Here is a 17,103-nt window from a genome sequence, read left to right on the forward strand (position 1 = left end):
TCGGTTAGTTGAATTAACTCAACAGCAACTACATAAATTTATCCACTAACCATTCAGAAATGTCCAGTTGCATTCTAAAAGTTGTAACTTCTTCCTGAGTCTCTCCATCAGTGTCCGACTCCGGTTTGAACAACGTAAGGCTGAACACCATTACTGACAATCGTCATTTTGGCTGCCTGAGATTCTCCAACTTTGCTGTTGTTGAGCAACCGAAGCGTGAGCTGTTAAAGCTCTACCCTCTTTTGGAAAGCGGGCAGGGAGCAGTAGCTCATTTGCATTTAAGGGACACACACAAGAACGGCGTGTTTTTGCTCACACCCAAATAGGGGCAAATTTGACAAGCTATAATAAATATTCTGTGGGGTATTTTGAGCTGAAACTTCAGACACATTCTGGGGACACTAGAGACTTATTACATCTTGTGAAAAGAGGCATAATAAGTCCCCTTTAATATTGTTGTTACTAAAACCACACCCCCTGCACAGTAAGGGATAGTACACAGTCAGTCTGTTTTTAATGTAATGCAAACTCTAACAGGGTGATTAGGACCCTCACAAGAAGAAAACTTTTTTTCCATGACTACTTAAAGGTGCTTTATGTAAGTGACAGCTAGTGGTTGAAATGGGTACTTCAGTCCAAATTCAAAATATTGTTTGCCCCGCCCCCCTCCTCCTCAGACTCGACGCTCACGCGGGTTGCCAATTTGAAGACACTCAACAGGAGCGAGCTCACTTGACATTGGGAGGTGAGGAGACTTACACACTGTAAGATAATTAGTTGATTTATTGATTTTATGATGAGTTGATATCGCGTTTTAATATGCTCCCATTCATAGAGATTTTTAGATGGACGCTGAGGCTTTTTAGGTCGGGTAGAATCTGCGATCGCTGACCCAGTTTGTTCGCTGGCTTCCATGGCTGCAATTCGCTGCATGTGTTTTCTGCCGACTGGCACAGACCAAAACAAAAACAGAAATTCCGACACGGAAGGCAAATTTCAAATATAGTCTGTAGCAATGGTTTTCAGAGAAACGACTATGTGAACTCAGCATGTTTAATAAATATCTGCAAACATATTATGGTATTTTTGTGCTTTTATACAGTCAAAAACTTACATAGACCACCTACTTACATAGACGTGTAACGATTTTCAACCTGCTTTGTATTGTTACAGTGTCAGTAGTATATGTACATGGACAATGTTTACTCATTCTCCATGTTACCTGGACAGAGAAATTCACATTTATTTGTCAGCAAAAGTTTTTGACAACTCGCGAAAACCAAAAATATCTCACTCCCGCTAAACGTTTACCCTTTGAATTGTGGCACCAGGGAACAATACAAGTTGACACCATCATGACTAAAAGTTTGCTACGTAGTATTTCCAGCTAAAGCAGAACAATATTTGACTCTGGCAAGCATATCCTTAGCAGGCTGGTGGGAGTCGCCTTGGATGGCAACATGCCTATTGCATTATGGGTGTTGAAGTTTTCCTACCTATTTGGCGAAAGGGAAGACAACGGTCTTTTTTTTTTCCTGTTTTCTCTAGTTATGCATTTAAGTTATGCACAAATATTTTTAACATGATATTTTTTAGGAATTTGGTGTTTTAAGTGCTCAAAATAAATCTAATGCTGTCAATGGCAGGATATCATAGGTTTTGTTTTTTTATTGAACTTCTATTGAAAGATATTTGTCATAGAAAACACTGAATTATTTTGATGTTACAACAAACATGAGTATTAAATAGACCAACAATTTAAAGATAAACTTTTAAAATTTAAAATGCAAATTACTAATCTGATATCTCGTACGGCAAAACTGAGTTCTAAAATACACAATCATTTAGGTTTCTGCATCTACATCTCTTTGTTTGAATCAGTGGTTGGATCAGTTGTTGGATCAGCAATTTTATATATATATATATATATATATATATATATATATATATATATATATATATAATAATTTTTTTTTTTTTTTAAGAAATCCATTTTTCTTGTAATTTGATTTGGTTGTTGTTTATGAAAAATATAAACAGTTGCTGTTCAGTACTGTCACTATAGCAGTTAGATTGTCTCCTACGCTAGCTGGTAAATGCCACAGATTATAATGGTACATGATCCCATGTGCAGAATAAGCCTAACCGTGTGCTTCCTTTATTTAGAAGTGTGACATTATCAAGCAGGGAAGGTACAGAACGGGGGATTATGAATACTGAGAAGAACACGTGTAACCGTGCACATCATTTACTTTGGCAAAGGATTAATATAATGTGTTCTTTTTTAAATTCCAGATCACTTCTATGATTGATGAAGATATGTGAGTGAATTTGCCAAACACTGAACAAAGAAATCTACTGCATCCTCCGGTAAGCGCTTTGACTGATGATCCTTCACTGCTCATTTCTGCTAATGATTGTTCACCTAATCGCAGATTTGCACACACATGTGCCGCTCGTATGGTGTTATCTTCAAAACAACTTTCCTGAATTAACTCGAATGGCTAATTGGTGCTAAAAACGGGAAAGCATTCACGCTGTCGTGTCAGACGCTCATATTTCTTGAGCGCAGTCAAACGACGAATTTATTTAGTGTTTTTGAGCAGCAACAGAACGTTCTGTATAACATGAGTCATAATTAGCAGCGGGGCCTCTCAAATCACTTGCTGCTTTGTTGTTCCCCCTTACAACGTCAGTGTCAGTTTTTTATGTGATTATTAAAGGCAGGCACAATTACTGAGATGTGAGATTCTTTGGGGGAAAAAAATCTGTTTTAGCAGGCAGTCAAAGACATTTGTCTAAACAGCACATGTGGCATAAAGTGTTTCATCCCGAGCCTGTAATACACATTCACCGCTTTCTGCCTGGTCTTGTGTACTGATGAGATGTAGAACGGCTTGAAGGTGAAAATGTGTGCTTTTTTTGGGTAGCATCTACAATATGCTAATAAGTTTGGGATGGGGGTGGAGCATAAAGACCAGATTGCCAGGAGAAGAGGGAGAGGAGAAGCCTGTAAATTATGGATGCAAACTGCCATTTCTGCCAGGGCAAAGAAAAGAGAGGCGCTGGGAGAAACCACAAGTCATGCATATCAGATTATCCTTTCTTTACCCCTCCCTCTCCCTCACTTTTACTAAATTTTCTTATCATGCTTCTTGAGCAAACTTGCACACACAATCTGGGCTGTGTATCTCCAGTCACATGAGGGCCAGAGGTGCTGACGAGCTGGAATGCTTGGCCTGGTATTTCCTGATGCTCTCACACACACATGTACACAAATACACACTCGGATAAACACACAGGGCAGGCTATATATTTGTGGATGGGTTCTTGTTTGACTTGGTGACAAAGCGAGTGTCAGAATGATGAAACACAGATTTTTTTTTTTTTTTTTTTTTTTTTAGCTTTGTAGAGGATTTTACAAAGCTACCATATGGTTTATTAGCTGATTTTAGGGATTTTTTAAAAGTTTTATTTATTGCATACACTGCCATTCAAAAGTTTTAGATCAGTAAGATGTTTTGGTGTTGTTTTTGAAAGAAGTCTCTTATTCTCACCAAGGCTGCATTTATGTGATCAGAATACAGTAAAAACAGAAATATTATTACACTTTAATATATCTGTTTAACTGTTTTCTGTTTTTTTAATTTTAACAGCCATTACTCCAGTATTCAGTGTCACATGATCTTTGAATACTGAAATCGTTCTAATATGCTGATTTCTTATAAGTTGTTCTTATTATTATCAACGTTGTGCTGCTTATTATTTTATGGTAACCTTGATATGTTTTTTTGGATTCTTTGATGAATATTAAGTTAAGAGGAACATTATTGAAATACAAGTCTTTACTGTCACTTTTGATCAATTTAATGCATCCTTTCTGAAAAAAAAAAAAAAAGTATTACTGTCCCCGAACGTTTTAATGGTATTGTATATAGATAATTAATGTCCTTTCTGATAAAGGCACTTTATTTGTTTTATTTACAGAAATATCGCATGGAACTGTACCATCTGCTCTGGCATGTGACAAGCAATTATTTTGTTGAACTGAAAGATTATGAATCATTTAGTTTGGTAATTGGACACAATCTTCACCCAAAAAAAAAAAAAACTGTGTATATAAAATAATTCCATGGCTAATTAATTGCTGCATGCATTATAGAAGCCTTACACTAGGTAAAATCTTCAAGACTTTAAGATAAAAAGATCAAACTCTTTAAAATGTTCCTTAAAAATGTCTATTTTCAACCTTTATTCCTGTTATTCAGTGATTCATTCTGTTCTGTTTTGTTCCCACCTTCACAAAACGGGGGAATTTCCGATAGTGGTGTGTTTCAGCGAGATCAGGTCAGAAGTGGGTGGACCTCTGTGAAAGTATATGAGTTTGTGGGGGAATAATGGAGCCATTCTTCAGCTGTATGGAAGCCGCTGTACAGTGGCGTGTGGTGGACCTGCCAGAGGCACTGGGGTCTCCTTAAAATAGCTCCAACCCTCTAATGTCAGAAGCAAAGCTGAGACTGCGCACCGAACACTAGCCATTTGACCAAGAGCATCAAAGGAATCTTTATGGAGTCCTTGAGATTTTTGCTGTAGCCAGGAAAACATCCAGTCGTAATAAGTTAATCATGTTTTGATTTTGATCTAATAGTGAAACGTGGCAGCCTTTTGACGTTTGTGCAGGAATAAATTTCCGTATCATACCACAAACCCACAAATTTGTGTGCATGAAAGGCAGGCGGATCTGGAGAGCTAGCAGGTTGTCTGTCAGGATGTTTGTTTAATAATGATTCAAAAGGTCATTTAGTTGGACTATGCGGTCAGGATTATTTTAGCTATAATCAGAATGATTTCATACTAAGTCACATGTTTGACATGGGTTCATGATTTCAGTGATTAATTTTACTGCTTCTTGCACTACATAGCTGAGAGCTCAGAGAAAACAGAAGAAGGGCTTTAAACTCAGCAGTCTGCCAATGAATGACATCAGAAAAAAAACTAACATCCCAAATATATCAGATTATTTTTTTCTTTTTTTTTTTTCTAGAGACCACATATCTGACATAACTCCAATCAGAACAATTTATGCTGTTTCTGTAGTGTTTTGATTCTCAAAACTGATGGAATGAATTCATTTAGGAATGAATTCGCACATCCGATGTGCAGTATTTCACCTTTGCATTATTCACTATCCACCCGCAATCTAGTTTTAAGAGGCTTGCTTTCTTCTGTAAAATACAAAAGATGATTTATTTTGTCTGTAAATTGAATGAAATCAATTTGGTGCAATTTTGTTTTGACCCAAACTTTCTTTTGTTCCACTGAAGAAAGAATGTTTTAGAGGTTTGGAATGACATGATGGTGAGAAAATGACAGAATTTTCAATTTTGGATCTTTTTAAAACTAGATAAATTGACTTGAGAATTAGTGTTACATAACATTTTAAGTGAAAAATTAGATAAATACTCATTAAGAATAGGATTTTGTTGTATTGTAGATTGCACATTGTTCACTTTTGCACATTGTTCACTTAAGCTAGTGCTATTTGCCGAGTGGATTTAATGTTGCGCCAGTAGTACCCACACAAAGCATGCCATAAACTCAGTTTTATTTACATTTTCTATTCATTGTGAGCAGTACATTCATTATTTGATGATCAAGAGCATTAGAACGGTCTATATTCCATACTTTTGTCATTTTAAAGAGCTGATTAAGGTGTCTGGATTGCAGTGGTGGAGCGATAGTCCCGTTAAAGTATGTCAGATTGCAGTAGTCTGTTGTCACCTAGAACCATGTACAAAATGGGGAATCCTGGCATGCAAATTGCCTTCATTACAGATTTTTTGGTGTGCTTGTGCCACTACCTGATTTGCATAAGTAGCATAGCATGAAAAAATAGCCTAGCCTCTGTTTTATCCCTAACCCTTCCAAAGTTGATGTTGTATGACCATGTTAATGGTAATATAAGGTCTACTGTACCAACTTCAAACAACAGATGAATTCCTGGTAGGGCCACCAGTGTTACGGGCACCTTGCGTGCTTCACCCTTTGCTCAGGTGAGCATAATCAATGGCCGAATGGTTCATAAATAACACACTTGATTTCTCGGGCTTAATGCTTGGCCATTGCAAGGTCCATGCCTGTGTACTTTTAACCTTGCTTGTGCAGACAGATGAGCACTAGAATCGACCATCCAAAGGGGATTGAAGAGAGCTGAGACAAATAACATTAGAGGGCAAAAGCAGATCAGAGGAGGTTGCGTTTTCTGGAGACAGACACACAGTTAACCACACATTCCGACCGATCTAATTTGCAATAAATCAGAAATTGAGAGATGTTGAGGAAGCTGCTTTGAAGCTACTCATAATTTAACATAGTTAAGCCACACTTTTTGAAGTAAATAGTTACATTTGAAGCTATTTAAGAGTAATTTCTTTTTTAATGGCACAAAAAAAATGACGTCTCAATTAGTGTGACAACTTGAATAGATACATTTACACATTGATGAATAAAATTTAGAAAAATGCTTTTTTTTTTAAAAATATAGTAATAAACCACTTTTATCCAAATATTTTGCTAAATAACAGGCGTAGCTCAGCTACTCAAATGAATCAGTGAATCTTTTTAGGAACGAGTTCATTTACATGAACCAATTGAATAAACAGATTTTTCCTTCAGTTTGTTTTTGTCATGCTACACTTGTAAAAAGTAGCTTGATAATGCAAAAACTATTGTTTTGAACACAACAAGCTATTGTCACGCTACTAAAAAAATTTAGTTAGTAGTGTCGAACTGTTAATTTGAACTGACCCTTAGACAGTAAGACATGTAATGGGTCTGTAGTTTACCTGGGGCCCTTTACGTTATTTACAGCCCTGTTCCAGTCTAAACTGTAAATATTCATGTCCTTGGAGCAGGCCGAGACATGATCTCATTCGCTTCTGCCAGGACATCGCGTGTAGGCACAGGCTCCGCAGATGTAAATCGCTGTTTACTTCATTACATCATTAGCTGTGTTTCCTTGGGCCCTGGAGAAATGAGGTGAAACATGCTGGTTACTGTGTGCCCTCTGTGCCCTATCGAGCTGGAGAAACCTGCCAGTGAAGCTTATTTCCTCCCTCTATTTGCAGAGGATATTCTGTGGAGATCCTGTTGAATTTCTTGGACAAATTGAACTTGTGTGGACATCTAAATTATAGAACAGTTGCCAATTTAGAAAGCCTTTTCTTACGTTTATCATATCATTGCACCATTATTTGCCTCTTCAGTGATTTCCGGGTGATTGGATTTCAACACAGACGAAAGATGGCAGATATCATTGAAAGGTTTGTTCAAAACCGCTCTGCACAATAGCGCTCCAAGGTAAAGTGTTAAAAGAGAAGCTCTTGTTTATGAAAGGGGTGTGTAGAGCTTAGTGCAGGTGCAGAAATAGATCATACTTACAGTATAATGTCTTTATTGTCGACTCCTTCCTACTCACGCATTTGCTCTGACCAGGTGTGTTACATTTGATGCTTTTCTCAGTTTGTTTTAGGAATCAGATAAATATTGAAAAGTAAAGGAATTAATGATTAAAGTGTTTTTCTTTTAAACAGCTTTCAATTATGGATGTCTTTCAACTTCACCGTGGAATCCACTATGGTAATCCTGGCATTTTATAGGAAAATGATTGAGATGGAATCTGTTTCTGTGAGTTGGGATGCACCCATAACGAAATTCTAAGTCGATAATGATAACCGATAATCAACAGCTTGTTGTGGCCAGATTTTATTTTATTTTATTTTATTTTATTTTATTTTATTTTATTTTATTTTATTTTATTTTATCTTATCTTATCTTATCATCTTATTTTATTTTATTTGATCTTATTTTATTTTATTTTATTTTATTTTATCTTTGTTTTTATTTTATTTTAATTTTAATTTCTAACTCTTTCAACTGGAGTGACTAATTTATACTCTTTTTCACAAAATAGATGTTATTTAAAGGCTTGCCATTAATAAAATGTTTTGCATATAAGCAATTAGAGCAACTCTTATGCTTGTTATTTTGCTGACAAAATTATGTTTCATTGCATAATTTATCAAATATATTTATGATTGGATTGGAACATAATTGGAATCAGTAAAGACATCATACAAATTAGGTAGTCATGTGTTATTTATCGTTGTAAAGGTCTCGACTAGAAGAATACAAGCATGTTATTGATATGCAAGATGCATAAACAGTTCAATTGAATAAAAGCAGACAACCTGAGGCACATTTCTGATGTTGAAAGCAAATATTCTGTACCACATTATCGGTTAAAATTATTGGTTGCAATTTCACTGTTAGTATCAATAATAATTTCATTATATATTTTGTATATTGTGCACCTCTAGAACATGAAAACCTGAGAAAAACAAACAGACAAATGAGTTGAGTCCCAGAATCCCAACGGTGTGTATGTGCGTGTATTTGAAGTACACACTACATTCAAAAACCTCTCATTAGAAGCACAGGAAGCTTGTCAGTGTGCCAGTTAAGTGTTGGTGTGAGTAGGACCAGTGCGGCCTCTTGTACTCACTCGATTACGCACCTAATCAAATCACCTGCTTGTTTATACGCTCGGTACTCCTGCATCAGAAAAGCAGCTACGCTTCATTCATACTGCTTGTTTTTCTCAGAGGACCTCCAAACAATATCCATAACAAGCCCAGCGGTCTGTGCTTTCCTCCCCAAAGGCAGGCTGCTGGATTTGGATTTCTCTTTCTTGGTGGACTCTAAATCCACATGCACTGTAACATGTTCAAACTGTTTTCCGCGTGCTTTAGGAATCCTCTCATGTTCTGAAGCAGCGATTGATTTGTTTAGAGCCGGTGGCATCATAATCACCCCACAAGTGGAGGGAGCTGACTTACATTTTCCGCTCTGTTATACTTGCGTTATTGGAGTGTGGCTTTCCTGAATGCGCTGGCTGAGAGTTTGTGGATATTGCATTACAACAATATTGTCTCTGTATGCGCTTAGTTGTTCACCGAGAGACAGACTACAAATGGCCGGGTTGCTGCTTGTTTAAATGCTCCCAAGCATGGCTAATGCCTGGATTATCTCCTAGAGAAATGATTTAGTGAAAATAATGGCTTTACAATGGCCCCACTGCAGCAGATATACACACCAACCCAATAACCAGTCCTTTGAGAGACTGTATTGATTGTGGCAATAATATTGCCCTATTCCGCTAGAATAAAGATACAAATGCAAGAATAAAAAGCTGTTTTTTTTATTTATTCCGAAGCCGTCTTGTGCTGAGCCCACCTGATGCTGAAGAGAAATGGCAAACATGGAAACGTGGGTTTGGAAAACATGCTTTTTTCGTTTCCTGTGAAAAGTGCAGAGATCATCAGAAATATTGGCATAACTTCACCCGGCTCATTGTCTCCGGTCGGAGCCCCTCCACCCCCTGCTCTGTGTTTACGCCGAGACACTCTGCCTGCCTTAGGATCAGATATGACATCATTTCGCCACAGCTGCGGGCCGCACACGAGGCGTGGAGAGGGAACAATTGACCAGGGGGGACGCAGGAAGAGCCGACTGACCTGATTGCTCAGCTGGCCGAGCAACTGGGAAGGAAGGCCCAAGGCAGAGTCATGGATGTGAGGAGGGGTGATGGTGGTGGACAGTGCCCTAGTCACCCTCCCCTCCCCCTGGATGCATCCGCATCCTCGTTCGCATTCGCCCTGCCCTCTGCTGTTCTCCTGCCTGCCTGCCTGCCTTTCTGAGCCAAAGCAGATTTGTACATGAAAAATGATCTACAATCTCTGTGGCTGTATCAGCTTCCAGATATAGACATTCCTGATAGGCCAAATCCCCTTTAAAGAGGGCTTTATCCCGCTCACTGAAAAGCCATGGAGAACAGCACATTCTTTTATCTCTGTACCTCAGTATGTTCTAAATATGCACCACGTTTTGAGCTGCGACACCAATCTGTCCCGATCGGCTTGTGTTCGGTTAACATGGTAGTGCTTAGCGGGAAAGGTTATTGTATAAATGTTCGCGCAATCTACATCGCATTGATCGTTCTTAATTATTAGACGCACAGCTGCTGCCTGAATATGAATCAGATGGACGTTTCATCTATGTATAGATAGACAGCTGGAAAGGGCACAATGCATATGACCTACCACATGTTCGTTTCCATATAGAAAGAAAGAAGACACCAATTTACAATAACTTTGATGTGAGAAACACTTCTCTGGATAATATAGAGTCTGTTATTTTATAACTACATTTTGATATTATTAGTGTTATTCTTATTAGTATTAAAATATAATGAATTAATAATAATAATATTTTTTCATAATTTTGGCTTCTAAGATTAAATCTTTCCAATATCCTTTGGAGCCTACTTGACCTACCCCCCCAAAAAAGGGGGGGAAAAATGCTTGTTTTAAAGCTATATGCATTTAAAAAAGATATTTTGAAGAATGTTTAAACTGTTTTTGTCCATACAATGAAAGTCAATGGGGTCCAAAACAACACTGAACACCATGAACATTTTTCGCAATCTCTTTCAATATCTTCTTTTGTGTTCCACAGAAGAAGAAAAAATAGCATACGAGTTCAGAATGACATGAGAACAAGTAAATAGGAATTCGTTTCAGTTTTGGAAGAACTATCCCTTTAAAGACCCCCAGGGATGTGTATACTCACGGTTGGGGATTGCTGGGCTAGGAAAGTTGTATTCCAACCAGTGTAAACCTACATTTTATTTGTGGACAGAGAACAAAAGCCTGAAAATAGATTACAAACCAGAGCGCATAAATACAGCACGGGGCAATCGGGTGTATTTGTACTTGTATGTTTGCGTCTGGGTTAGAGATTGCGATAGCCCTTTCCTCCTTAAGAGATATGTTTTCAGTGCAAGGAGCCGATTCCCGAGAGGCGGGTGATCCTTTTTAATGACAGGGATTCATCTGTTAGCGTCCCTCAGGCCCCACGCAGCACTGTGCGGCGCGGCTCCCAGCAGCCCACAGAAAATGGGCGGCAGCCTCAGGAGAGCGCACCTCCTCAGCCCCTCAAGATGCCGTGTGGGAGTTTAATTACTCCTGCGGCCACAAACCGCAGCTTACGTGCTCTCATTACTACAAATGCCTTCATTCTCTGCTGTTTTTAATCATTTTTAGGCAAAAATATCACACCGGAGATGCCTGTGCCAAAGTGAAAAAATAGAACAAGAGCAGAAAGCAAGAGATTGCTCGTGTGAGGGGGGGTTAGGTCGGTTGTGTGTGTGTGTGTGTGTGTGTGTGTGTGTGTGTGTGTGTGTGTGAGAGTGAATAGGGGGTCGAAGTGAGGGTGCTAGCCTTCAGGGAGGAGATGGGGCTTAGAGACAGGACTTTGGATTACTAACTCAACAAAAAGGACTAAACATCTATTCAGTCAGGTCCTTCTGGTCTTTAGGGCCTATTCCTACTGCTTTAATGAACTTATTTAGACGCAGTGTAGTTCATCCACCACTGCTTAGAAGAATCAGGCTACAATTTGTCTCCTCATATTTGCTTAAGACTTTAAAGTGTCACCACTTGGAGTAGCCCACTATTTAAAGTGTTATCCGTGTTATCCAGGATAATTTGAGATGTTCCAAGAGGATCTTGTGCTTCAAGTGAACTGCAGATTTCCAGCTTCCATTGCTCAATTGTTATGTTCCAATTTGCTAATTTAATTTGAGTATTGCGGTATTCAATATTTGAATATTGAAATGATTTAGCAAATAAAGCAGACTTTACATGTTAGCTAGCGATCGGCAACAGATGTCTTAGTTCTGGCAGGTAATAGTAGCAGATGTGACCCTGGACCACAAAACCAGTCATAAGTCGCACAGGTATATTTGTAGCTTTAGCCAACAATACATTGTATGGGTCAAAATTACCGATTTTTCTTTTATGCCAAAAAAATATTAGGATATTAAGTAAAGATCATGTTCCATGAAGATATTTTGTAAATTTTCTACTGTAAATATATCAAAAAATTACTTTTGTGAGTGGATATGCATTGCTAAGGACTTCATTTGCACAACTTTAAAGGTGATTTTCTCAACATTTTGATTTTTTTTTTTTTTTTTTTTTTTGCACCCTCAGATTCCACATTTTCAAATAGTTGTATCTTGCCCAAATATTGCCCTATCCTAACAAACCATACATCAATGGAAAGTTGAAGAAAATTGTCAAAAAAGTGACCCTTATGACTGGTTTTGTGGTCCAGGGTCATTATTCAGTCACATATACACATTTTTTTTTTTTAATAGAAAAGAACTGTTTTTGTCCATACAATGAAAGTCAACAAAACAACACAACTTTTGTGTTCATCCAGCCGTTTTTGGTTATATTTGAAAATTTGCATAAAAATCCAAATTGATGGAATCTGACTAATGTCATACACTTGATTATTTAATTAGCGACCTAGAAATAGTGCATAATCTGACATATTTGTATTTGATTTTACATCAATATAAAATACAATTATATTTTCATTAGATTTACATTAAAATTAGATTTTTTTGTATGTTCTCAGGTCACTCTTTATATCCCATTATCAATTACCAGTTCACATGCACCCTTCCTTCTCATACTGTTTGAGCTGTTAAAAGTGCCAAGACTGTCCACTAATGTTTGTTAGTTAAATGTACTCCCTGTAAGGTAATGAGTGACAACCCAATACGTGCTGCATTCTCCTTTTAATTAGCGTTAGTCCACTAGCTGTTGTGTAATGAGGTCATGTCAATATTGAGCCTTATACTTCCCTCTGCCGTTAGGAGCTTCCAGAGAGCAGACACACTGCCCTCTTTACTGGTTGGATTATGGCAGACTGGCCAATGATCTTATTTTGTGTATTTATTCATTTCTTCACTGCCAATCTGTTAAAAGCTTTCTGAAAGGGTCTATGTCATCTGCTCTACATGAACAACCACCCTTCTGATGGTTACACTTGCAGTTGGATCTGTCTGAAAAAGTCTCATCCTTCCCTCTTCTCTGTCTCTTGCTTTCTCAGCCTGGTTGTCTCTCTGAGAGTGCGAGACATATTACTGGCTCTAACCCGGCTCTCAGGGGCCTGCTCTGGGTGGCTGCCGTCTGCATCAAGGGGAATTTCTGCAGACATTGTGCAGGCTCTCAGATCATTACCAGCCTCCTTCACTGAGCCTTTGTTCCCCCCTTCGCCTGCTCAGGCGGTGAGCTGACACGCGGCGTTCTGTCGACGTGAAGACCAACCACCAAACAGCGCGTCTCCTGACGTAGCGCCATGCAGAGGACAAGCTGACTGTCACTCCTCCGCTTGTCTGTCCCTCCTCCCCCCACTGTGTCATCTTAAATCTGTTCATCTGTTAACAAAGCATCAGACAGCTTATTATGAAGGTGTGAAAAGCAGAGAAAATCACTCCACATTCCTGCATTGAGACACTGTGTCAAAAAGCCAGTTTCAGTGAAAGCATATAAATAATAGCACAAATCTTTTGTGTTCCATTTTTGCATGCATTACACTGGGGAGAAAAAAAAACGTTTTATATATATATTTTAATAGTTATTTTTACTTATAAATACAATATTAAATGTAATAATATAAATAGAAAATATAATTAAAAAAAAAAAAAAAATATATATATATATATATATATATATATATATATATATAAAATCACTATTTTATATTTATATATATTTAATGTTTAATAAAATTATTTTTACTTATAAGTATAATAATAAATGTAATCATATAAATAGAAAACTTAAATATAAATATTAATATATAAATATTATATATATATATATATATATATATTAATTAATATAAAAAAATAAATGGATTATATATATATATAGATAGATAGATAGATTATAGATTAAATAGTGTGTATACATATCACTATTTTATATTTATATATATATATATTTTTATTTTTAATATAGTTTTACTTATAAATATTATATTAAATGTTGTAATATAAATAGAAAACATAATAAATATAAATATGAATTCATATAAATGGAAAAATAAATGGATTATTATGTATATGTATGTGTGTGTATGTGTGTGTGTGTGTGTGTATATATATATATATATATATATATATATATATATATATATATATATATATAATTATTTTTTCTTATAATATTTAATGTAGTAATATAAATAGAAAATATAATAAATATAATATAAATATTAATTTATATAAATAGAAAAATTACAGTATTTTACATTAGATTTACATTTTTTTTTTTTAAATACTGATAAGATGTTTTGTAGTGAAAATGAAACTTTATAGAAAAGCGCTTGCATGTGTCTTTCCTGGGATGCGCACCATGGCCAGTTGTCTTCTGCATCTTAACTGAACGGCAACACAGGAGCTTAAGTTTCAACCTGTGCCATGGCCCTGTGTGCTGGGCCCCTGCCAGGGTTCAGAGGTCACACTTGTGAGGCATGTGTGTGGAAGGGGGGACTCAGTTTGGGGGCCCCAGCCTCACACAATATGTCCGTCAGCAAATCTCTTTGTTTTCTCGCCTCTTAACTGCTCAAGTCCCCACTCTGTATCCAAGGAAATGTTGCCAGGGGAGATGAGCCCGGGTAACGGTACGAGAACCTATGGTTATGTGCGGATGCTCTGTTTGCCTTGATAAATGCGTGGTGTCCAAGGCATGCCTGATTATTTTGCTCCTGCTTCTTTTTTTTTTTTTTTTTCTTCAGGTCCTTTTGCCTTTGCTGCTCCTGGGGGACCCATGCATTCTGTGTACATGTGTGCGAGCTAGTGCGTGCATGTGTGAGTGCTTCCATATGTCTAGACAAGAGTGGAATCCCAGGGGCCCCACACGTTTAGACTCAGGATATTAAATGACCTAATGGCCATGTTATTTGTGTAGGATTCATTTAGAGAATCTGGCGAGGAGCATTAAATCATAATGAAGAGGGTATGAATTTTGATCGAAGGCGGAGGGCTGCTTTGGGAGCATGTCCAGGTAAAGCTTCAGCTAAAACCGCTGCATAAAACCCTCATTGAAAGCTCCAGGCTGTGACCTAAGCATACAGACAAGTTTCAACAGCCAGACATAGACACGACATGACCAGAGCTTGAGGTGTGCGCTCAGACCTCTCCAACAGTAAGAAAAATGATTAACACCTAAACAAGACAGGGCAGACGTCCTCACTCGCTCTGTTACAAGAATCAAATCCCTTTAAGAGCCCCAAATAAAACACATTTGCTGGTCTTGTATAAACTTGGATGATTAGTTTTGTCATTGCATTCAGATTCAACAGTATGTTTGGGGACTGCATCATAGGGTGATATCTGAAATATCATCTTGCTGAAGTCTGAGCCTCATTAAGATAAGAGAGAGACTGCTTTTCAGACACTTTATGTAATGACTGCCTTTGATGTTCTGGGCAGGCTAGGACAACAGTCCGCCAGTCAACTTCTGAAGAATTCAGTCGTAAGTATGCTTACCTTTGCTCAGCATACATTTTTCCTTCATGACACCATTAGAAAGGCATTTTTTTTTTTTTTTTGAAGTTTGGTGTTTTTTTTGTTTTTTTTGTTTTTTGTTTTTATAAATATACACTACTGTTCAGAAGTTTGGGGTGTGTAAGATCTTTTTATTGTTTTTGTTTTTATTTGATCAGTAATGTTGTGAAATATTACAGTTTTACTGTTAACTATCTATTTTAATATATTTTAGTATTCATTGTCACATGATCCTTCAGAAATCATGCTAATATGCTGATTTGCTGCTCAAGTAACATTTCTTATTATTATCAATGTTAAATGTTTTTATAAACAGAAACTTCAAAAGATTGTACATTACATTGTAACAATGTAAAAGTCTTTGTCACTTTTGATCAATTTTATGCATCCATGCAGAAAAGTATGAATTTCTTTAAAAAAAAAAAATTTACAAAAGGGAAGGGAAAGTGTGAAAATTGACACACAATGTTTTATATATACATTTTTGCACACTTTGCATTTTTTGCTCTGGTGCTCCTCTTAGCGTACAAAAGTTTAATTAGATTAGACTGCATTTTTTATGATTAAGTTATGATGCCTACAAAAGTGTTTTGTCTTACCCTGGTTTAGTGTGCAAAGACAGCTATAAGTAAGCCAACTGTAAGTTGTTTTCCTTGAAGAGAAACATTGGCTTTGGTTGACTATGTTGACTTCTGGCTCAACCGAGTTTTGGATGGAACTTCCTGTTTGGCTGAACAATGGAGGACTGAGTGAAAGTTCAGGAAACCTGGTTTCGAAACCGTTAAGCAGTCATTATATATTCCATTTGGTGCCGCTAGTGGCACAGAAATTACACTCTGCAGCTTTAAGCCTATTAAAGTTAGTTTACAGGCCCCGAGATACCAATAATTATACATAAATGTATAACACTTATATTTAGCTCTTACTTGGGCCTATCAAATTCATCGTTCCTGTATTATAAGACTTTTTAAACTGTTTATCTGGGTTAAGCAGTAACGCGCTGCACCGTTATGTGAGTCTCAGTGGCGTGAGGCCTCTCCCTCACCCAACGTTCCTCAGCTAACAGGAACTCCCTTATTTCCTGAACTCCCCTCACCGTTTTACTCCTGTGCTAAAGACACACACACACACACACACACACACACACACACACACACACACACACACACACACACACACAGCCTCAGGTGTCACCATATCCAGAGGCCACAGTTAGCAACTGTAGAAGTGCCAACAATATGAACCCAAGTGTCTGTTAACATCCATGTGCTGACACAGACTATCATTATGTCCTAACCAGTAGCAACATAAATTTCCAGCGGCAAGAAATTAATCTGTTCATATTGTATGTGAAAATGCAACACAATCACAGCCAATCAAAATGTATTTGATATGGAAAGGGAGTTTAGACCAAAGGGATTTCACTGTGGGTGGGGCTAGGACATGGTGTAGAACTCCCTGTGTTCGGTTTAAGCTACATATCCATGATCCATGAGTTGAGGTTGATGTTTCATTCATCAAATGAACACCTAGGTGATCGCTGTCTGTTAAAGGTCTAAGGCACTGATTGAGGGTGCAGAGAGAACAGATTAGTGAAACATGTTCCTGTCCAGGTG

General features: G+C 37.4%; 1 protein-coding gene across 6 annotated transcripts in view; it reads left to right on the forward strand.

Moving 5' to 3' along the window:
* zmiz1a (zinc finger, MIZ-type containing 1a) overlaps positions 1-17,103 on the forward strand; it is a 149,315-nt gene that overhangs the window by 61,212 nt on the left and 71,000 nt on the right. For 5 of the 6 annotated variants that reach the window (XM_051917624.1, XM_051917627.1, XM_051917629.1 and 2 more), the window contains one exon: positions 2,296-2,370. The exons of the other annotated variant lie outside the window; for it this stretch is intronic. The gene's annotated coding sequence lies outside the window, so the exon portion shown is untranslated. The remainder of the gene's footprint in view (positions 1-2,295; positions 2,371-17,103) is intronic. 6 annotated transcript variants of the gene reach the window in all.

This window comes from Ctenopharyngodon idella, chromosome 13 (genome assembly GCF_019924925.1).
Source record: "Ctenopharyngodon idella isolate HZGC_01 chromosome 13, HZGC01, whole genome shotgun sequence".
Classification (NCBI taxonomy): Eukaryota; Metazoa; Chordata; class Actinopteri; order Cypriniformes; family Xenocyprididae; genus Ctenopharyngodon; species Ctenopharyngodon idella.